This window comes from Meriones unguiculatus, chromosome 7 (assembly GCF_030254825.1).
Source record: "Meriones unguiculatus strain TT.TT164.6M chromosome 7, Bangor_MerUng_6.1, whole genome shotgun sequence".
Lineage (NCBI taxonomy): Eukaryota > Metazoa > Chordata > Mammalia > Rodentia > Muridae > Meriones > Meriones unguiculatus.
Genome location: NC_083355.1, coordinates 78,714,389 through 78,738,000, shown reverse-complemented (window position 1 = coordinate 78,738,000; position 23,612 = coordinate 78,714,389).

Genomic DNA, 23,612 nt, shown 5'->3' with positions numbered 1-23,612 from the left:
TGAACTTTGGGGTGTTTTAGACACCGTTCTATTCTAAAGCATCAAGGCACGGCTTTCTAAAAACTCCAATGCAAATGATTTAATTTTTTTCTTTATTCATGGCTAAATTACAATTAAAAACAACCAGTAGAGATGCAAGGATGTTCTCAGAGCCAAATTGCTTCATTTTCACTTCTTATTTTTTGATTAAAAACCACCAGCACTCCGGGGATTTACAGAGGCAGTCAACAAAATGTGTTATAAACACCCTCTTCAAAGAAGCCCCCAGAGACTGCCTGTGAAATTCCTCCCTCTGATAATTCTCTTCATGCCAGTTTTGAATAATCTCAGAGACAGCCTGACACAGAAAATATTTTTCCATCTTCCCAAGGAGGACAGATGGTGGGTTAGCATGGAGACGCGTCTTGAATCTTAGACATGGAGTCTGTGTCAGTTGCTTTAAGACTTATTGTAAATGCAACAACGACTTGATAATAAGATATTGGAGCTACGAGGAGGACACACAGCGATCAAAACATGGCCCATGTGCTCATGATATCTGAACTTGACATAAACAAGCAAACAAAATCTCTTCCTATACAATTGCGTTTAAATGAGCAAAATGTGTAAGATTTGCTTTTTGCTTGCTCTCCCAAGGCACACTCATCTCAGCTACTCCTTTGCTGATGGAATTCTCCTTTCCTTGGCAACTGTGTCTTACTTTTCAGTCGCTGTACTCTCTACCTTGCACCAAAAACACTGTCTTGCATTCCTTTGTTCAGGTTTTTGTTTTGTTTTGTTTTGTTTTTGTTTTTGTTTTTGTTTTTTTAACCAGGTTTTCCAGAGGGACTGAATATTATGAGTGTGTAGAAAGATAATGAGTGGTTTGTATGTTGGGGTGGGTGGTTTGTACCTGGCAGTGTCTTGTCATTTCCAGAAAGTTCTAAACCTACAGCTTGGGCATGCCATAAAAATAAGGAGAATAGGCAGGTTGGTTCAGAGATTCTTACCTAAGTCACACATCTACCGGAGCCTCTGAAGAACATCTGAGCTATCCGTCTGGCTTCACACTATCTCTGCATGTGAACGAAGCAGAAGAGAATACTCCCAGGTGCCCCTCAACCCATTAAGAGCTCATCATGAGGCTGAGAGTCCCAAGTAATCTACCCATGATCCTTTGAAGGGATGCAAATGGGCTGAGATGAGGCTGGGAAGAAAGAAGAGCAGAAAAGTGCTGCGAATCTCCACCGTCCTTTGGGGAAAGGTGATGCATAAAGATGACAGAAAGCAGAGGCAGCGCCATGTTTATGGCCTACTGGGGGCCTGGGACTGCACTATGACCTCCCTTTGTAGAGGAAGCAGTCTTGCCTTCGAGCTATACTGACCAAAAAGAACCAGCTCAAGTGATAACTAGCCCTGGTTCTAGGGCTGTGTGCACCCTAATGGGAGGGAATGCTTTCTAAACTAGACATTCTTTGCCTTCCACAGGAATTCATGCATTGGTGAAAATGCACAAAGATCTCAAAGCCATGTTCGACAATATGGAGCCTCTAGATAAGGAGGCCATTGCAATGGTTCTGGTGAAAAAACAAGATGGCGGTGGGAGACACACATTTAAACAAGATGAGTGTCACCAGATTTTGCAATTAGATCGAACTCTCAAGTAAAGTAGCAGAAGGCATTGAAGATTCATCTTGTGGTCTGCAGTTTGGCAACTGGAGTGTTTTAGGGTGGCAGTGGGGTAAAGAAGAATGAAGAAGAAATCAGTTACAATGAATTAAATTAGAGAAACCCAACAGGCATTCCAACTGACTAGACATTGCTGGATGCAGAATTTGGAGCTCAGAGAAGCATCTTTCTCCAAGTCTGTCTTCCAAATTCTTCAGTGCAAAGAAGATGGTGGCAGGTTTGGGTAGAGGGTGCACCAAGGCCTGAGGATCCTGATTTCTTGGTTGTATTATGCTTTTTGCCAACGGTACAAAGTGTTGTATAAGAGACACGGCCTCTGACCTCACAGAACCCAAATCAATGAAATAAAGTGGAGTAACATCTTCTTAAACGTTGAAATAGCACAATGTCTGCAGTCATACAGGCCCAGGATTCTGAATCGGCTGCTCATGAGCGGCGAAATGCTAACAAGTCTCTTAGCTTTTCTGTACTCTGCGTCCTCCTCTGCAATTGACTTGTAATTGTTCTTACTTCACAGGTGTGAAAACTAAGGAAACAGCTGGAAACAGTACCTAGCAGTGTCTAATGCAAATGCTTTCTAGGTGTTAGTGGGGGTCACAGGTGTGCTGGCAATCAGGGAGAGGTCTGTTGATAGACAGAAGTAACAAGTTCTGATACAGTTCATTTTCTAACTTGTCCTGTCACTCTTCTCGATAATGATGTCATTCCAAGGCAGAAGGAGCGGAGCAGGTACAGGAATACCGCGGCAGAAAATTGAAGTTACGCATGAAGTGTAAGGGAGGGCCACTGGGGAGATGTGTGTCAGAGCGGAGACAGTCTCTGTGTGTGTTCCTGTGCCTTCCTCTCATTTCCATCTGTACTTGCATGCTTTGCCCCAACACACACACACACACACACACACACACACACATACACGCTCACACACACTCACTCACTCACTCCAGCACACAGGCACGCCCAACACATGCAATGATAGTCTTGTCTTCCAGATAATTCCTTCCCAATCTGTGAAAAACCACACTTTCAGCATGATGACTGGAAATGAAGATGGACCCGGGAGCTAGAAACACCTGCTTTCGGTTAATGGGCTTTAGTCTCTTCATAATTCCTTCTCAACCCTGACCGAGGGGGAGGTAGACTTGCTGGGAACAAAGGGAGTGTGGATGTGAGCAGGAGCCGTCCAGGAGCATCCTTGCTTCAGAGAGCTCGTTTGCTCTCGGCTCTGGAAACATTCCCTTCGCATTCCTAAAGTCTGAGCAGAAGCAGAGAGGCCAGCTCCTGCCACCAGCGGCAACCAGCATTTGTAGAGTCTGCTTTCTTACTGCTTCCTGGGTCGCAACTTCTGAAAGATCCTCTCTTTGCCTCTGCTGCTGTGTCTGTGCTCACGAAGCCAAGCCAAGTCAAGTCACTGAAGTTTGCGGATGTTCTGAGAACTGAGGAGGAGGATCAGCAGTGAGAGACTGTAGACCTGGGTCATCGTAAGGGAGCCAAGCTGCCTTGATTGGTAGAGCAATCCCGCAGTCAGCTTGGCCGGGTTTCCAGCTCTTGGAAGAGGCCTGCATTTCTGAAGAGAAAGCTTGCGTAACACAAACACGAGGCATGTTTGATGCGGCTAAGAAAGGGCGCAAGTTTAAGCCACCATCACCCCCACCTCCATCCCCACCCCCACCGCCATCCCCCCCCCACACACACACACAACACACAGGGCAGGAGAGGGAGAGGGAGAGAAGCAGGCACACAAAATTTTAGCTGCCTTGGTCGCATAGTAAGAAAAATCTCAGGGATATTAGAAAAACTAATACGACAAGTTTTATGATTTGGGCTTTTAACCCCAGGGCGGTAACAGAAGGCTTGTTTCTGGGAAGCTGAGCTTACAGAACTGTTGTTGGACTCTGTGTGTCGAGACATTATAAATGAAAAGGAAACTATACTAAGATCATCAGTGGTTCATGGGAAATTCCAGTCTATTTGGAGAAAAAAAAATGTATTTTAAACTCAGAATGACAGAAGGGTCATTTTTTTAGTAACGAACTTCTGACTCTAAGGACGGGGTCATCATTGCCGCGTTGGATATAAAATTACACTGGGGACAAATGTTTTCCAGAGGCTCTCTTGTCATTCCTAAGTCTATCATTTAAACACATCCAAGAAGGATTCCATTGCAACATCATAAATAAATACCCACTTTATTTATCTTTGAGTTTCCTGGGAACTGATGATCTACACACACTTGGAAAACAAATGAATGAAACAGCTTGATGCTGAAAGAGGGAGAACTCATGCAGGTGTGGGATTGGGGAACGTTCTAAATGCGCCACTAAAGGGTCCTTGCCACTTAGGGAGCCGAAGTCTCAGCTTTTATGAGTGGAAGCAGAGGAAAGGTTGGGGATAGAGGCAGAGTGCCTACTCAGCTTCAAAGCATGGACAACTCTCCTATAATCGTGCCCTTTTCTGTTCTCTTTGAGTTCACTTTATCTCGGGTGCAGGTGAGAGTGAAGGAGAGGGGTACGCGATCAGGCTAGGAGTACACTTAGTGATACAGCGAAAGTCTTTGAATAAAATAGTCCCTATAGCTAGGTCCCATTCACTCTAGACAGAATTTCAGAAAGCCCCAGGGAATCTGTTTTATGGCTTGGAGTAAATAGCACACCACTAGCAACGAACTATATCTTCCTTGCCATCTTTCATTTAGAGCTCATGGGTGACTGACTGATTCCCCGCTCTTGAATAAAACACCAGTGTTTCACCTGCTCTTTTGTCTACCTTGGTAGCTGGACATCCCTGGGACATTGACAGGCCTTTCGTCACATTCTGTCTACCAAGTTTAATACACTTCCTTTTCCGACTTCTCTGCCATTCTGCTATACAATCACCTCAGCTCCGTTCAGCTTTCTTCGCGTCTGTAACATCCCTCGTCTTCTCAGCCCCTGACCTGACTTCTCAGCTGACAATCAAAACAAAAGCCATCAAAAGAGAACTTTCACATGCTGCCACCACGCTGGTCAACCCTCTCACCTGCACCTGAGCCCACTGCCCTCTCCCTTGAGGTGAGTCAATCACCCATGCCCTGGCAAAGGGCTAGGCTCACAGATCCCCTCTCAGCCCCTCAAGGACAGTCCATCTGTGGCTGTATTGTCTTCCTCTGACTTCATTATTCCCCACCCCCACCCCTGTGCTTCTGGAAAATTTCCACAGTTGTACTTTTTTTTCATCTCAGTCTCTCTCAGAAAAGAGTTTCTCACATCCCGAATCCCCCATAACAACACCAATCTGCCCCTCTGTTACAACAAAACTACCACAAAGACTTGATATGCTTACTACGCAAACGTTTCATTTTGATACATACGGTGTTGAGTGAATGTTTTAGGAAGACGTTGGGGTTGAAGAAATAAACTTGCTGGTCATCAGCATATAAATACCATCTTAAGGCAGGGTGATAAACAAAATCACCCAGGGATGTACATAAGAGAAGAGTCCACTTGACCTCCAGTGCCATCCTCCAAAACTGCTTTTGAAATGTCTCTAGTGACGTTATTAGCCAAAGCTGACGCTAAGTCTTTATCAGACCAAACTCATTTGAAGTAAATAAACTCACTCTTTTTCTTGAAACAACTCTCTTGATTCTATTTCCCAGGAAGATCTTAGTGGCCACCTTTTCTTAGTCTCTTCTGACCCTTGAACATGTGAAGCCCTCCAGACTTCATTTGATGATCCATCATCTTCTCCATCTACATCCATTTTCTGGATAATTTCACCTAATACTCTAGCTTAAAATAGTATCCATACTCTGAAGGCTCAGTAGTTTATTTCGGTAACCCCAATGTCTTCCCTTCCCATGTTCCTGACCATCACTCAGCACCTCAGATGTCAAAACTGAACTTCTGTTTCCCTACATAGAAACAGCACTTGTTCAGTTGTTGGCAGTACATAGCTTTTCCATTTTACCCAACTGCCAGAGCCAAAATCCTTTAAGTCATCTTTCTATCCTATCAGCCCATTACCAAGTTCGACTAACTGCCTTCCTTCTAGACAGATTCAAAGTTTGACAACTGTTCAGCATACCCAACATTACATCATTAACAGAGCTAGCCCGTAACCACATTTTCCACCTTAACTTCCACACCGGACTCTTAACTGACCTCTCTTCTGCTCTTATATCTGTTCTCTGCAGTCTGTCCTCACAGACTATACTGGCTGGTTTTATGTCAACTTGACACAAGGTAGAGCCATCAGAGAGGAAGAGAACCCTCCTCGATAGAGAAAATGTCTCCATGACATCCAGCTGTACATTTTCTTAATTGGCGCTTGATCGGAGGCCATTGTGGGTGGTGCCATCTCTGGGCTGGTGGCCTGGGTTCTATAAGGAAGCGGGCTGAGCAAGCCAGTCAGCAGCACCCCTCCCGGCCTCTGCGTCAGTTCCTGCCTCCAGGTTCCTGCCCTGTGTGAGTTCCTGTCCTGACTTCCTTTGGTGATGAACAGCAACGTGGAAGTGTAAGCTGAATGAACCCTTTCCTCCCCAACTTGCTTTTTGGTCACGGTGTTTCATCACAACAATAGAAACCCTAACTAAGAAACAGACCAGTTGGTGATCTGTGCTAAACTCTAAGTCACCTTGTATCACTTAATCCAAAATGCTTTCTCTCCGGGTATCTATGAAGTTCCCTCCTTACCCCTTTCTAGCCTCTGCTTGTCTCATCTAGCTTGAACAGTCTTCACTCACCACTACTCTCTGCCCCTTTTCCTGTCTTAGTCTTTGCAGCAGATATAATAGTTGTTCTGGTTTGAATGTGAAATGCTGACACCGCCACCCACAAGCTCATGTGTTTGAACACCTGGTTCCCAGCGAGTAGCAATGTTTGGGGAGATCACAGAGCCTTCTGGAAGAGAAACAGCAAACGTAGGACTGTAAGTCAGAGGCTTGAGAGTTACTGGCTCCTCTGCTTCCTGGTCTACCGAGAAGGAAAGAGCCCCAGTTGTGCACCCCCACAGCCTCGAACTCCGCTCTGCTTTCTCCACCTCCACGGACAGATGGTTTTCTTTCACTGGATTATTAGCACGTGTGAGCAGAAATCTGATCTGTTTTGTTTGTAGCTCTATTTCTAGCCCCTAAAGCAATACTTAATACACAAGAGAGAGTGTTCATTAAATGGATGCATGTAGCCAGTCACAAATGCTGAAGACTCCTGTCCACCAAGGCGAAAGATGGAGAAGAGTTCAGTTAGGGCATCATGGGTATGTATTCTACAAGCAGCATTTTCAATGGAATGTTGGGCCACTGTGTAAACTGTAAAGGAAGAACGGTTTATAAGCTGCTACAGAGTCCTTCTTCCTAACTCTTCTTCTCTTGAACTCAGAGGAAAAAACCTAAAGGTGACTGGGGTATCTGCATGTTTGTAAAGGAGGCTGATCCTGAAAACCTTGTCCACTTAGCATGTTAGAGACACCAGAGTGCCTCCGGCTGGCAACCAGGACACACCTGTCATTTTCAAAATGACACATGGTGTAGGCATTCCTACAGGTCAGTAAACAATTCCACTGTCATTTGCTAAATGACCACAGTTGAGGTAATTCACAAAGGGAATAACCCTACTCTGCTAACAGGCCCATTCTGTCTGAGTCTCTCCATTGGTAGCTTAGATTCCACCACGTAGTTGGGGGGTCAAAAGTTCTGTGGTTCCCAAGGCCTGAGTCTTCTTCCAAAATGCCATTTTTGCATCTGGTTGAAAGGAACCAGGATGAAAAGCCATTATATCTGCAGGGGTCTGTAAATCAATCAGGCCATATCCCAGGACCAATTAAGCAATATGCAGGAATGGGGAGGAAAGAAACTTTCTGACTTACAGACTCTATAGACTAAAGCTGAGCCTAACACTCAGCACACTGGCCCCTTAAGTTACTGCTTAAAGCTGGGATGGGCCCATCCAATTCCATTCTGACCTTAATCAGGAAAGAAAGTCAGTGACCGAAGTCGCATACATGATCCCAGGCTCAAATAACAATCAATAAACATGCTCACTTTTATGCTCATGATCATCTGCTGTCTTGATAGTTACAAAACAAACTGAAAAGTTTCTGTTAACTTAGACACATGCTGTCTCTCCTTCAGGGACATCAACCCTATTGATAGGCACTGCTGAACATATGAGGAAACTTTCTATCTTTATGAAATCGAACAAATAACAATCTGTAACACAAATACAATTAATGTACTAATCCATTTCCACCAGAGTTGAGATGTCCAAAGGGCTTTGGGAACCATAGGCTTAATGCTTAGTTTTCCCAAACTGTGTCCTCTCCCAGGACACAGCCCACATCTAATGACTGGTAGTCCTTAGAGCATAGAGGCCGGTCCTTCACCTCAGTGAGGAGGTTGCCACAGGACAATTTTACCTCCATAGAGACCACTGACATAACTGTTCAGCTGGACCTCCCCTCCGCCCAGTTCTGAGCCCATCTCTTCATCCTAGGTCCTACTTTCTGTGTCTGTTTCCCAGGAAACCATGCCAGCTAACCTCTAGAATACAGACGAGGCTAACCCAGAGACTGAGACACCAAAGGAACACCAACACACACAAGCTGCAGAGAACGATGGGGAGGAGCGAGGACTGGCTCTTGATTTAGAAGCCTCCGCTGGAACAGCAATTCTTGGCCTCGTTCTGAAAGGATGCTCTCAACTGATGGAAAAGGTGGGAAGTGGATCAAACACTCCAGATGAGGCAGATGCAACAGCCTTTGACAAGTGGAGAAGCTACGAGCGAGTCTGGCTTGTGTCTAGTTACAGTAAATCTGTCAGTGTGGCTGAAGCATGGAGCGAGTATGGAGGAGATAAGAAGTGTCACAGTTGAAGCCAGGAAACAGGGCAGCATCATTCCACGTGGGAACGGGAATGATCTAAAACTTAAAATCTTCTACTCTAATCACATTGTCTGCGTATGAATTCTACCGCTTACCAGCTAAGTGACCAGCCTCTCTAAACCTCATTTAAAAATGAGCGTACTCCTAAGACCGTATCTAGGTCCTAGGCTCTGTGCCTGTTTCCCAGGAAGCCATGCCGGCTAACTTCTAGAATACAGACGAGGCTGAGCCTCAAGTAACCCACAGATACAGGCGTGGAAATTGAATGAAGTTATAATGTTTATAATGTGCTTAACACAGAATTAGACTCTGAGAAAAAAAAAATCTTTTTTTAAATTGTATGTGGTGGGTGAGATGATTCAGCGGGTAAGAATGCTTGTTGCATAAGCCCAATGACCTGAATGTGAAAGCTGGGTTTGGCTTGGCTTGGCTATGTGTATCAGACACTCCAACACTGTGAGGGGCAGAGACAAGACAATTACGGAGCTTGCTCAGAGACACCCTGTCTCAAGGATGGATGGGTGGTAGAGTGGCACACCCAGCATCTTCCCATGGCCTCCACATACATATACGCACAGGCATATATATATGCAAACACATATACACATACTAACCACGTGTTTAGTATGTGACAGAGATCACTAGTCATAAGCTAACTTGGACCTGAGGTTTGCCCAGTGCTAAAGGCATGGTCCAGCTAGGACATTAAGGTGGAGGCTTTCACAGTTGCAGCCATCCCGTGGGCCACGTGATGAGTATCCAGGACCCAGCAGCAAGGTCAGCGCAGCCTCCAACCCTCTCTTTCTGGCTCCAATAGGATGAGCACATCAACCTCTCCCATGAGGGTTTCTCATTTTGGATGATGGAGCCAGTGGTGTCACCCATAAATTGTACACACACCTGAGTACACCCTCCCTCTGGACCAGTCCTGCCCAGCACATTAACTCCGGCCAGCTTGATGTCCGAGTGTAACTCCTGTCGCTGATAGAGGCAATCTGGCAGTGAGCCCAATCCGAGATACTTTAAGTGACAGCATGTGTGTGTGTGTGCAAATACGACACTTGAAAACGAATATTTGTCAACAGTCTGAAGGTAGAGGTAGGTGGACTTCTGTGAGTTCAAGGCCAACCTAGTTTATACAAGGAGTTCTAGGCTAGCCAGGACTACCCAGTGAGACTTTGTTAAGAAAAAAAACAATCCACAGTCTAAACATTTATCCTTATTCTCTCAGGTGAGTAGAGCTGTCACCCTTCAACAAAGAAGCTTCTCTTCGCAGTGGTTGAAGCCACCACAGATCAAAAGGCAGAGAACAGGCGACCGTGTGGTAGCCAGCCCCACGCATACATCCACAACGCAGCCTCTGCACCTACGGCTCAGAGACTATCTTGAAGGAGGGAACGCAAAGATTTTAATAGCCAGAGGACCAAAAAGTCTGCTGCGAGATCGCGTCTTCTAGAACTGCCAGGGAAGGTACACTCATGAGGTCTTTTTAGCGTGACTGCTTAAACAAGATCTGACCAAGGATGACACCAACAGACGAGCTTATGTGGAAGGGGAAAAGCTCACGGGCCCCAACCCTAGACAAGGACTACGGGCAACCAAGAAATGCTGAGCTCAGGAGAAATAGTCTTCCCCCAAGAAAGAGCCCCCTCATATTGGTTATCTGAGACCACGTGGTCATACACACAGGTAACTTTACACAGACTGATCAAGCTGTGCTTATATATTTAGAAACATATCTATACATACATAAGAATAGCAATTAAAGAAATAGAGGCAATTAATTTGAGAGAGTAAGGGATCACTGGGAGGGGAAGGAAGAAATTAATGTAATTATATTTTCATTTCAAAAAGTTGAAAAAACAACAACAACAAATGCATATTCTGCTGACTGAAGCAGGCCCTACCCCAAAGAGAGCATAAAATATGGCTAAATGCATCCAGTGGAGCAAACATCATCTGTAATGAAAACATTCAGAACAGTAGTTGGTTGTAACAAATTAGAGACTAAATCTAACTAGAGACTAGGTGAGGACATTAGGAAACTCTATTATATCTTCATAAGGTTTGGGCTACAGGAAAATACACATTTATCGTATAGGGACAACATATTTTCCATTTTTGTCCCAAGATCTCACCCCACACCCACCTTTGAGAAAGCCGGGACTGGGGACTAAGAGTGACGGGAAATGAGCGTGGCAGACGGACTCTAAACCCAGTCAGGTGCAGCTCTCCAGAGCTTCAGTGAGAGAAGGGCTCCCGCAGGCAGTCCCAGTTTCTGCCCTGAAACAGTGGGCATACAAACACTGACACCAAGAGACTGATGGCCTCGGTTCCGGACTCAGAGAAAGCACTCAGATGTCAAGGCTCACGCTGAAGTGTGTCAAAAGTAAGATGAGTAGATACATTAGAAACCAATTATAGAAGTGTGTCGGTGGTAGGGAACGTACAGGCCTTCATTGTTTAAAAAAAAAAAAAGAGATTTCTAAGTCAATGCTGTTGTTAGATCTTCACGGGAAAACTTTGAAAAACTTATTTTGAGAGAGGGCCACTCAAGTCAAAGGAAGACGTTAACCTCACAGCTGGTCTGAGCTAGATGACAGCATGAGAGGTTTTTGGGTATTCTTTGTTTTTTGGGTTTTTTTGAGGTGGGGGATTAGCATTCTATGAGTGGAAGGCTTCCCGTCTTGCTCAGTCTCGTAGTTGTTGGACCAAACGGAACACGAGAAGTGAACGCTTGGTATTAGCCTGGATGGCTTCCTGTTGGCTTTCCAAGTTAGACCCAGCCGACAATCTATGTGCAACTAAAATAAATAAATCAGCCAGCAGTCTGCAAGCCTTTCCGGTGGTGAGCGGTAAGTGGCCTCCGCACCAGCCCAGCAGGGGGCAGGGAGCTGCCCTCCATCTCGGGGTACAGACAGCAATAACACTGTGAAAATAAACAAACGGATCTACCCGGCTGGTGGGCCTGCTTGGCTAGTGCCTGGGCTAGGCCACCCCTTGCCCTCTGATCTCACCGTGTTTGTGGAACCTGGGTTGCTGTCTAGCAATAGGGTCTATTTTTCTATCCCGGGACACAAGGGGTGGCAACTGTTTGTAGCTGATTTATAGGAGGAAGCCACCACCAGGAGGCCCAGAATGACAGCCATGGGAACTCTGGGTTTGGGCAGGGCTAAAGTAGACAAGTGTGCGATTCCACCATCCTGGGGAGATGCCCCTCAAAGGGGGTCCTGGAGAGATTGAGCTCCAGTGCATCACATGCACTTCTTATCCTCTGGAGCCCCCAGCTTGGGAGATGTTATTTCTTGCCTTTCTCAAAGGAGGATGTAGGATGGGAAGGTGGAACCACCACCACCACCACCACCACCACCCCAAAAACAACAACAACAACAACAAAGGAAGCTATTTCTTTCGTGCGTCAGAGTAACAGTCTTCCTCGTTACCAAGCCTTGGCCGGCTCAGGGCTGGCTTTGAACACACACCTAAATGTACCGCCGTCTGAATCTCATAGGCTGAATGTGGCCCCACAGCACTTCCCACAGTGCACTCCTGGCCCAGAGGAGTGTAAAGAGGCAGCGGCAGCAGCTGCAGCTTGCCCAGTGGGAAACTGAGGGCAGCCTGGTCAAGGGAGTTCCTTGGATTCACCATAAGCTGGCAAGCTTCCTGCCTCTGCCTCTCTAGAGCTATCCCCACCATTCCATCTGAGCACTTGCCGCTTCTCACCTGGCTGGTTACCCTGCCACCAGGTGAGAGACAAGCAGGGTGAAAACCTCATTCTCACAAGCTTGGCGAGGCTGCTCTCAGACAGCCGGAAATCACACAGCAAGGATGTGGCAAGCTTAAGGCGAGCCTTATGAAACCAGGGCCTAGTCCCCTGGCCTATATGTGATAGCTATTTCCTCAGAATTATCCTGAGCCATTGGCATCTCAGAAAATCAGAATGCATGTGTGGGAAAGCATACACACACACACATGCGCGCACACACACACACCCCAGGATAATTCAAAATTGAGTAAGAGGTCAAAGCAAGCCTTCTGCTGTGTCTCTCGAATATAGGGACTTCATCCCCCAGTTTGTGCACACTTCTTAACAGTCTTCCTACTTTCTCATATCCATCAGTGGGTGTCCCCTACCCCACACTATCTCAATCCCAGGGTGATTGTTTTGCCCTATGGAGCTTGTCTGGAATACAAAGCGTGCCACCGCAGCTCATGAGAAAACTGGGAAGAGCACAGGTTTCGCTGTCATGGCTTCAACAGGGTTCCTGTCAAAGAGTAAGAATACTGGAAACATGTAAGACCATTAATAGACACAGAGCTGGTCCCAACTTTCCAAGTTGACCCTGTCTCCCCCTCCCCTGCCCCACTCCTCCCTAACCCCCACCATCCCACTTACTGTCACTCACATAGCAAGACAAATCCTAGGCCAGCCCTGTCTGGGTCATGATCCTCAGGGGCTGAGTCACTTCCCTTGGCTTCCCTGAATGCCATTATAAAAGGACTCCAGCCTTCTTAGCCTTTAATCCTTTTCTATATAATTTATAACTTTAGTATAAAATCTCATTCCTTTCCCCATCCTGCAAGGCAAATATTTTGATCACTCGACAGATAAAGAAACTGAGGCCGGAGGAGGGAAGTGATATACCCAGTAGCTGGTGATGATAAGATTCAATCCCAGGTTTGTCTCTCCGGAACGATTGCGGGGACCACACTTCGAGGCTGCTCTTCTGGGGCTTGCCACCCCCCCCCCTACTAGAGGATCCCTAAATACAACTGTTCTATTGGGAGCTGGGGAGGAGCTAACGACACAGGCAGGTGATAAGACTCTCTTCACAGCCTTCGGAAGACAGGAGGCAGGAGGCGACTGCGTGGCTCCGGGGGACAGGACACAGCGGAGTCCGCCAGCCTGACACGATCTCTCGTCAACAAACACCGAGCAGTGAGTCCTAACCAACCCTAGCAGTGCTCACACAGGCAGCCTCGCTCTTCATCTGCCCCACAGATGTAGCTCCGTGGGTCTTTAATTGACCTAAATTCCAACATATAAAAATGAGATCTCACATTAAAATCCCATTTTTAGATTCTCTCGAAAAATGCCATTTGGAAAGACAGGCAGGGCTCACATGCCCAGAGGGCCTCATGGTCAAAGCCAGTGCCCCTGTCTGCCACTCGATCTTCCAGAGTTTCTGCCATCCCACCAGCATATCCCAAGTGCCAGATAACTCGGTAAGATAGGGAGGTAAGGAGAAAGATGGATGCATGCATATATACATACACAATGTATATCAAGAGAAAGATTCACACACGTGTGTATACATACACACACACACATATATATCAAGAAAGAGAGAGATTCCCTCACTCAACTCCTCTGTCAGCAAGGTGAACAACTCCCACAAGAGAAACGAAAGGCATACAAAAGTGGGTGCCTATTTCCCAGAGGTCTAGCGAGATAGGTAACGAGCAAACACACTCACTAGACTATCAACACCGCAGGGGCGGGGCAGGGCCAGTTTTTTCTCGGTTGTTCCCCACAACCAGAACATAACTGACATACGGTTGCCTATTACATAGCGAAAGGCTGTGGGGCTGCTCTTTCTGGCCCTTTTCGGACAACCTGCTCTTGTCACGTGTCCTGTCACAGGAACAAGAAACCCGATACAGCTTCCTGGGCTCTAGAAACACAAAAGAAAACTTATTTTTTAAAAAAGAACATTTTATTGTATAATATTTATTAGTTGTGGGTACACACGCCACAGCCCCAGTGGGGATCAGAGTACAGCCTGCTGGGCTTGAGTCTCGCCTTCCGCCCTGTGGCTCCCAGGGATTGAACTCGGGGCCCCCAAGGTTGACAGCAGGCGTTCTTATCTGCTGAGCCATCTGGCGGGCCCAGAAAACTTACTTTTATGTGATGTGACAAAGGAGCGCATCCCAGAGAAGGAGGGGGTGCCGGCCATTTAGGAACATTCCTTTCTCTCTTTAGCTATCCAATCTGACCCATTGCGATTGCGTTAATCCAGAAGAGAAGCCCGAAGTCTCAATGACTCCTGCTCTGCAGATAACCGAGCTGCCCACACAGCAGACCCTAGCCAGAGATAGGTCACAATTAGTCCCCTGCCTATAAGGTTTAACCCCCGGGACAGCCGATGGGAACTGTGAGTAACTCACTGAGCGAAATGGAGGTGGAGCAAAGCACAAGCCTCGGGTTTAGTACAGCGAAGCACACAGGACTCCTGATCTGCCCAGTAGGCAATTACCCTATCGCACCCTGAGCTCCTTCACTCGGTGACTGACATGGTCCTCCAGTCGCCCTCTCACCCCAGCCTGCCTGGCTACGGCTTTCCCTCCCGGGGCCTCACTCTCTCTCCGAAAGGTAGGAGACTATCAGTGTGTGGAATCTCTAAGATCCTGACTCAACTCAAACAGCACACTGGGCTTTCCTGAGGCCTCCTGGTAGGAAGACACTACTTATCGCCATTAACCTCTGACCCGGCCAAGATGAAACAGCTCCCATCTGTGAGCCTGACTAACCCTCGCCCCTGACTGAAGCTAAATAGAGTGTGGGGGGTGGGGCATCGGACCCTGCAGAGGCCCCAGACTTGAGGCCTCATCCCCAGGGACCGGCTGCCTCCACCCCCTTCCCCCCTGGCTCTATCCCGGAGCCCGTTATTAGAATGCTCCTTGAGGACCCCTCCAGGTGGCCTCCGGGTTAAGAACTACAGTGGGAGGAGGCAGTGCCCCCTGGGAAGATGGAAGGCCGTAAACCCTCCAAGGCTGTCCATTTGATTTATGCGATAATAATGGGAATGTTAATCTCTGAAAGTGAAGCCCTTCACCTCAAATTCCAGCCTTCTGGGTCCCCCCTCCCTCCCATCACACCTGCCTTGAGGACAGCCGGCCCTGACTGGCTCTCCCAAGAGTCCAGGACTTGTGTTCGTTCTACAGGTGAGCAAACAAGTCCAGGTGACTCGCTCAGAGTCACACTAGCAGCCAGTTCTCTACCACGAGCGGCCCGGGTGAGAGCAGATCCCACGCAAAGCCTGCGCAGATTTCCAGGACAGCCAAGCGATGTCTGTGTCACTTGCCCCTTGAGACGGGGAATATGTTTGCATCATTCCCTAAAAACGGCAGATTTGTAAGCAATGGTCGTCCATGCTCACTTAAATCAGTTTAAATGCAGAGAAACCAGGAGGGGGGCGTGGGGGCGTAGGTGGGGGCAGCCGCGGTTTAATGGAGTTCCAGTCAGTGTAGTTTGCCAGTAGAGTCAGAATGAAAGCCAGCAGCCGATTCCAGATGATGAACGAAAACAGGAGATCATAAAAGGGGGTACTTTAGAAAATTATTGTGAGGAGCTCATGAAGAGCCCCTGGGGGAGGGGGCTGGACGATCATATTTGTTTTGTACCCCTAATCCTAATGCCCAAGGCACCATAAATGGCCAACAGTGAGCAAATGGGTAGTCAGGTGCCTTAGCAGCTTTTATGTGGAAGCACCTAGTGGCATCCGTAAAGAGACTAGACATCACGGGGAACTTTCTTTGTAGCTTCCCACCTATACTGGTGAGTGTTCCTTCGCTTAGCATAATAAGCTTGTGACACCTGTGTTGTTGAGCCCTTTTCACAGATGCAGGGGGGCCTGGGGCTCAGGGAATTGTACTGACTGGTGCGAAATCCCGGAGCCAAGAAAGGCATGAAGGCAGACACAGACAGCTGGCTCCTTCGTGCCTACCTTTTTCCCATAGTACATGAAGTTGAGTCTGTGCTTCCTGCAGGAGCTGCTATGATGAGCCTCAAACTCGAGGACCACCACAGGAAGATTAATGGTGAGTCTCAGCAAGGAAACCGAACTGTAGGCCTCCAAAAATGGAAGAGAGGACATTGTCTAAATAGTCACGCCGCCAGAGAGGAGGGCCGGGCATGTGCCCCTCCTGTAGGCTTTCCTTTAAACCAGTGGTTCTCAGCCTTCCTGTCTTTGTGCAACTCAGAAAGATCCACCTGCCTGCTGCCTCCCAAGTCCTGAGATTGAAGGCGTGTGCCCCACTGTCCAGCTACCTTCAACTCTTCAATACACTTCCTCATGTTGTGGTGAGGAACCCGATTATTTCCGTTGCCATTTCACAACTGTAATTTTGTTATTGTTATGAATTATAATGTAAACATCTGCGTCTCCCAGCGGTCTTAGGCAGCTCCTGTGAAACGGCCATTCGACCCCCAAGTTGAGAATAAAAAGTTTAAGCCCACAACACAGGAGGAAGTGGGAAGCCGAGGGCCTGTAATCCTCCTGCTCAGATTCTAGTCTCCAAGTGAGAATTAACTGGCTCGTTGTTGTGCTAATTATAATTGGCTTCTCCACCAGGGACGGCAGTAAATGAAAAAGTAGAAAAACAAACTCAAGATGGGCATTACTTTCATTTGCAACCGTTACGGGAGGTAAGGTAGTCTTTAAAAAGTTGAAGGGTGTTGGGGGGGCACCAGAGTGTGTGTGTGTGTGTGTGTGTGTGTGTGTGTGTGTGTGTGTGTGTGTGTTGGGCGGGGGGGGGGGTGAGGGGATGAGTTGAAAGTGTGATTGTTTTTTTATTATCTGCATTACCCTTAAATTCCTTGTCCTGGCTAATCTAAGTTGGCTATAAATCGGGCCCCTTTGAACTGCTAGACTTGCGCGGAAACCCCTGAAAGTATCTACTGCGTGCAATTTATTGCCTCGTGCCAGATTCACTGGCTGCATCATTTGTTTGCAAAAATTTCCCAAGTTCAAATGTCAGTGCCAGTTTCGCTGTGCTTATCGCTGAGCTCAACCCTTCTGCAGCGAGATGCAGGGAGTGTCAGCAGGGAGGGTGAGGGAGGGATGTTCCCCAAAGACCCTTCCCGTGTGTAACCTTTCCCCTGCCGGGCACGCTCTCTGAACCATTCTCTACACTTCCCGGGTGCATCACGGGCTGCTCTGGACAGGAAAACCCGGCGTCCTGACTTCTCGCTGTGAATCAGAGTTTTACCTTCTGCTCCCTTTGCCTCCCTGTTGTGAACATATGTGTTGGACCAAACATCGAGACACATGATTTGGCCCTGAAAAAAAAAAAATGAAGACTGTTCCAGAAGATCTAGGGCATATGTTCTCTGGAGACAGGAGAGCCCAGGACTGTGAATACAGTAGGCACTTAGTTGTTGCATTAAAATAATATTAATAAATAATATTAATAATAATAACCCAGCAGCCTTCCAGAAGACATCTTGGTTTCATTCACGAATCTCATCCACTCCGTTGTTCCTCATTTAGTTTTGTTTCTAAAATCTGAGGCTCTTTCAGGTTCCCGCACCGGGTCAGTTCTCTGTGCCTTTGACTAACCCACTGGCGTCTCACCGTTTTCTTTTTGTAAGATGAAAATTAAATGGGGAGAAAAAGAAAGGAGAAATGTGGCAATTAAATCACAATCTTAGAAATAAACGAAAAAGAATCCCCCCCCCCATAAAAAGATAAAAATTAGATTTAAAAGCAAAACCTAAAAGCGTTCCTCTTTAGACCCTGGGAACTTTAAGATATGGGTAGAGATACAATATACATCTTTCCATCTGGGAAACAAGCAAGTGGTTTGATAAGTAAAGTGCTACTCCAAACACATCACAACAGCAGAATGAGCCCAGTGAAGTATTGACTGTGGGTCTGTTTGGATAAGTACAGCCAGTCAGAATCAACTGCAATTACGGAACTTCAAAGTAAAATAATTTGGCTCAGCCACATTGGTTTTAATCTCACATCAAAAGCAGCTGTGTCGTAGTCTGCTTATGAAAAGAAAACAAACCTTCCCGGCCAATATGAAGCATGGGAAAACAAGGATAATATTTCTTGAAAATCTCAGCTAAATAAATAGTGTCACGATGGAAAGAATGCACGGCAGCTCAGAATTATTATTAATATTATTTTAATGTAAGCTGCTCAGAGACCTCGTGCTTCTTGAAAGAAGAACAGGTGTGAAACCAAAAACAGGGAACACCCGTTTCCATGAATAACACTCACAGAACCTCACATATTAATGAATGAAACAGCCAAAGTCAAGATCCTGAATGGTGACAAGTGACAGCACAACAGTGAAGAGGCAGACCCTAGATCCGAAGGGGCAGATTCTGTTCTCTGGGATTTAGCGAAATGCAGATTCTAAGTGAGTAGAGCCTGGCTGGGGCCAGGTCATCTGTGTGTGTCCCACTGCTTCCTCACTTTAGCATCTGGTTTGTGAACTCACTTTGAGCAGCAAGGAAGTAGAACTTTTGACCTTCGGGTCCCTCCCTCACATCTATCACTCCCTGCCAGAAGCCTAACTAGATGAAATAGGCCACTGCCTGTAGCCCCGAAGGGGGTAATGGCTATCTTCATGTGTTAAATGACCTCCCTTGGGGCCAACACAACACTATAGAGCGAAACAAAACCAAGATTCTAATTGCAGAGACAGGCTCATTAGAAGCATATCAAGAGAGAGATTTCAGTGAGAGGCAACTGAAACCGGACAAAACTTATTCCAGGGGCTTTTACCTGTGATTTCCCAGCAAGATTTGGGGAACAGAGTGACAGAGGGAGCACACTGGAGCCAGTTGGTGGCCAAAGTCATTATCAGCTCTGTCTTCCAGAGACTGAAAAATCAATGTGAGTTTGTACAACAAAAGGCCAGCCTGGAGATGGGTTGAACATCTAGTGAAAATCAGCAATCGAATTGGGGAATAACAGTGTTGCTGCAGAGGTACTGTGGGCACTTTAAAAACACTGGTACTTAACCTTCCAGCAGAGGCCCTTCATCTGTGTGATGGGAAAAAAATAACAGCACGTCGTTCCAGGGATGAGTGTGAGAATTAAAATGAATTCCATTAAGAGCATTTTATTATACTACAGTAATTGAAAACGACTCTGACAACAAGCCCCACTGAAGCACCAGCTAGGCTGCCATTATATAGGTGGATATTACGTTGATTTCAAACATCCCAGGTCAAGAGCATCCGCTGTTAAAATATGCCTGGCATCAAGCACAAGAGTCAGCCATTGAAAAATGTCCATCAGTGTAAAACGGCTGACAATTGCCCTGCTGGTACACGATCCTTGCAGAAGCGGGAGGAAATGGTTATCTAATTTCACACTCAACAGAAACAATAAATTAGAAAAAGAAAAAAAAAACTCATCTGAAGAGAAGATGGTGAGTCTATGTGACTATAAAAAGAAATACATGATTTTGCAGCCCGCCAATTGGAGACTCAAACCAGCATCTTTTTTAAGAGATTAATGTTTTGGTAGTATTAACATTTCTGAAATGTAATTTAAAGCCAGTGCTTTATAAACCATCCCCCCCAGTTAAAGTAGTCAACACTGAATCTAAAAAGTGTGACTGTACGGTGGGATAGGAATGTATGGTTCCATGTGTTAGTTAAGGAAAGCATTGACATCATTTGGCTGCAGATGGTTCTGTAAGCATTGCCTGATCATTATAATAATAATCTGGGCTCCAAATTTCAGAAGACTGTTTGACCAAAAAAAAAAATACATCCCACTTGCCTGAAGGAAAACTCATTTCTGGTAACAAATGAGGCAGAGAATGAGAGTTTGGCGTTTTAAAAGAACTATCCTGGCTGGCCACAGCCTGTGTTGGGAGACCCACAGATCCCAGGAGCTCACTGAGCCTAGCAGCAATCCTCATGTTCAAGTGAGAGACCCTGTTTTATAAATTAAATTGAACAAAGAAAGAAGAAGATATCCCACATTCTCCTCTGGCTGCCAGTGAGCATGTGTATTCAGACACCATACACACAAACTCACACATACACATACACACACACACACACTGGGGTAGAACTGGAAAGCTGCAGTCCCTAAAATGCACCTCAGTGAAGACAGGTATTTGTCCAATTTGATGGCCTCTGTGGTTACAGTCCTCAGGCAGTGGATGAATAAATGGCCCGATCAATGTGGACCGGAATTAAGTGGTATCCTCTTCCATGCATTCATTCACTGTCATCCTTTTCCCACCAGCATTCAGGGGTTTGCAGGTGCTGTCTTGTGTAAAAGAAACTTGATGGATACCCTTATCTAGTGTAAATAAATATTATTTGCTGTAGAGGTTGGCTTCATATCATACAGGTGATGTTAGAGGTACTAATCTTTATTACAACTGGCCTCCAACAGGCAAGAGTTATTTAGGTCCATTTTTAGGTTGGACAAGCAGAGCCTTCTATTTCCTGGGCATTTTATGTAAATTATTTACAAATGCATAAAGCGTTCAGCGGCTCTCCAAAGGAACCCGAACTTCTTAAAACCAGGTATACCGTTTCCTTGGGCCAAAATTCTGGTCCTAAACGAAGGCCAAGTCCAAGGACCTTTCCCAAAGGGAAATGAGATGTGTTTCTTCTGCTGAGCAGCCACAGACAACACCACAAGGCTTGGCCCACCTCAAGGAGTCAGAGCATCTCTCATCTGCACACTGCTCCTACATCACATCCCAGCATCCCCCAGCCACAGCCCCATCCTCTAACCAGAGATATCACCATCGCACAAAGGCTACACCTCACAGCAGTTCTCAAACCTGTGGATCTGTGGACCGAGAATGACCTTTCCAGGGTCACTACAATTTACATTACAGTTTAAAACAATAGCAAAATTACGGTTACGAAGTAGCAATGAGATATTTTTATGATTGGGGGTCACCACAATGTGGGGAACTGTATTAAAGGGTTGCAGGATTAGAAAGGTTAGGAACCACTATCTTAAACCCTTTCTCCATAGAGGTTTTTCCTAAGAAACATGCTACATTTTAAAAATTGTTTTAACGCGTGAGTCTTTAGCGCCCTACAGCACTCAGTGCTGTATCTAGTACATGCTAAACACCGACTACATTGTCAAGAGACAAATTATTGAAGTGGTTAGCTTGCCTGGGAGGGGGAGCGAGAAATTTCTGGAGCATCCAGAGAGTCTGATATTGTGAGCTTTGTATAGAACGCCCATAAAAGAAAAGCAATTTCTAAACAGGTTGACATTACCAGACCAAAGTAACCCTCACGCTGTACACCACACGAATGCGTGCACAGCCCACTCCGTTAGTGGGACAGGAAAAACCATGTGCCCAGGTCATTTCTAGCCTGGGTTTAAATGCCACTTCTTCCTTATTCCGGCTTTGCGAATAAGGAAAGTCTCCCCAAGCCTTTACCTTCTCCTCTGTAAAGGGCGATGGGGAAAGATGAGATGAGGCAACTCACAGAGTTGGATATGAGTTGTGGGACAGATGAAATGAAAAAGGAATCTCAGTAACATGCGCAGAGTAACGTTTCTTCATATAACTCCTCGCATTCTAGAACTGACTGCGGCAGCCATGTGGAAACACAGGAAAATACGGTTCTAAAACACTTTTTGGATCCTGTGATCACTTTACCACCTCAACCTGCTCATCCTGCTTGGCACTTGCTATTTCGGGATAATCTTACAACTAGATTAGAGAGCAATTGGATAAAGTATCATTAATAAATTATTTGCCTATACCAAAGAGAGATAGAAAAAAAAAACCGAGGAAGGGCCATCAGGGCATCCTGGGAGAAGAGAAAAGTGCCCTGATCAGGGGTCAGGAGAGCTTTCACCTTTACTTTGACATCTCAGCAGGCCTCACAGCCTCACTGATACTAGCCTTCTGATAAGAAACCTCCCAGCATTCAGCTTGTTTCTGGGACAATGTGACAGTTCAAACCAGATCCAGCCTCGACTAGAACACAGAGTTTGAGGGCAAGATTAGTAAACTTCAAAAGCTTTTGAGGACTTGATAAGCCAGGGGTAGGGGTGGGAACATTTATCTAAAAGCTTACAGTCCCAGGAATACTTCATTTGAGTCCCTCAGTCCCCCACCTTTCTTCCCCTTGACCTTTTGATGACCTTCTCCCAGCTCTTGAAGCTTCTTGCCTTGGGTCAGCTGCATTCCCAGCCACAATACCAATTTTTGCCTAGCTAAGTTTCCAGAGATGCAGTCTCTCCTGGGGTCCCTTGAGAGTTTAGAAAGAGGAGATCAACATTTACATTGGTAAAATACACTCAGCTGCCGGGAGGGCCTAGTCTTTTTTTTTTTTTGCAACCTTCCCCTGCAGCTGTGCTGCCTGCCTAGCTCCCACTGGGGCCCTTTGGCTGCTTGGAGAGAGAGAGAGCTCTCCCTGTGTGAGTGCCCTGACACTGGATCCCAACCGGGAGAGACACGGCTGATGGAAATCATGGTGTCCCATAACCAGATCAACTCAGCAGGGGACCAGAAGGCAAGAGGGAAAATCCTACAGACCACGCGCCAAGAGACTCCGAGAGGATGAGTTCCTCGGTGATGCGGGGAAAGACGAACTCCGCAGCTTTTGAGAAAGGCTGGAGACTCTTCACCGGGGCCCAAGGATGAGACGGTAGTCTTTCCTGGCCTTCCTCCCTCAGACAAAGTTAACTAACTTCCCACAGCCTCCTCCTCTCACCCCTCAGCCACAGGCAGTAAATGCAAGTTGAGTCAGCCCAAAGTTCCTGGGCAGCAATTCAGGTCCAACTGAACCTCGACACAAACTTAAAGCACACACAAATGTGTACCCAACAATGGAGGAGGTGGTGGCTGAAGACAAAAAAAGATCTACAACCCTGAAGTCACTCAGAGGTCAGTTCAATACTCTTTGGAGAAAAATGAAACAACATTGCATGAACAATTCTCTCTCTCTCTCTCTCTCTCTCTCTCTCTCTCTCTCTCGCCTTAAAAACAATTCTTTTATACAAACCTTCAGAGTCACCCTTCCTACCTAATAAAATTTTACGCGGTTAGCATTTAGAACACTGCATGCTCACCTCTAGGTTCTGTGGCATAATCTGTATTTTCTTAGTATAATAGTAAGCTGTGGGTCTCTGCAAGTTCTAGGCCAGCCTGGCCTAATTGGTGAGTCCCAGGCACCTGGGGCTACATAGTGAGATCCTGTCCAGGAAGAGGAGGAGGAGGCAGAGGAGGAGCGAAAGGGGAAAAGGAAGAAGAGGAGAAGGAGAGAAAGGAAAAAGGTCAGAGAATAAAACAGCTGAAAAGAGATCAATATATGGCATGGTGATTTTAAGACAAACAAAGTCCTC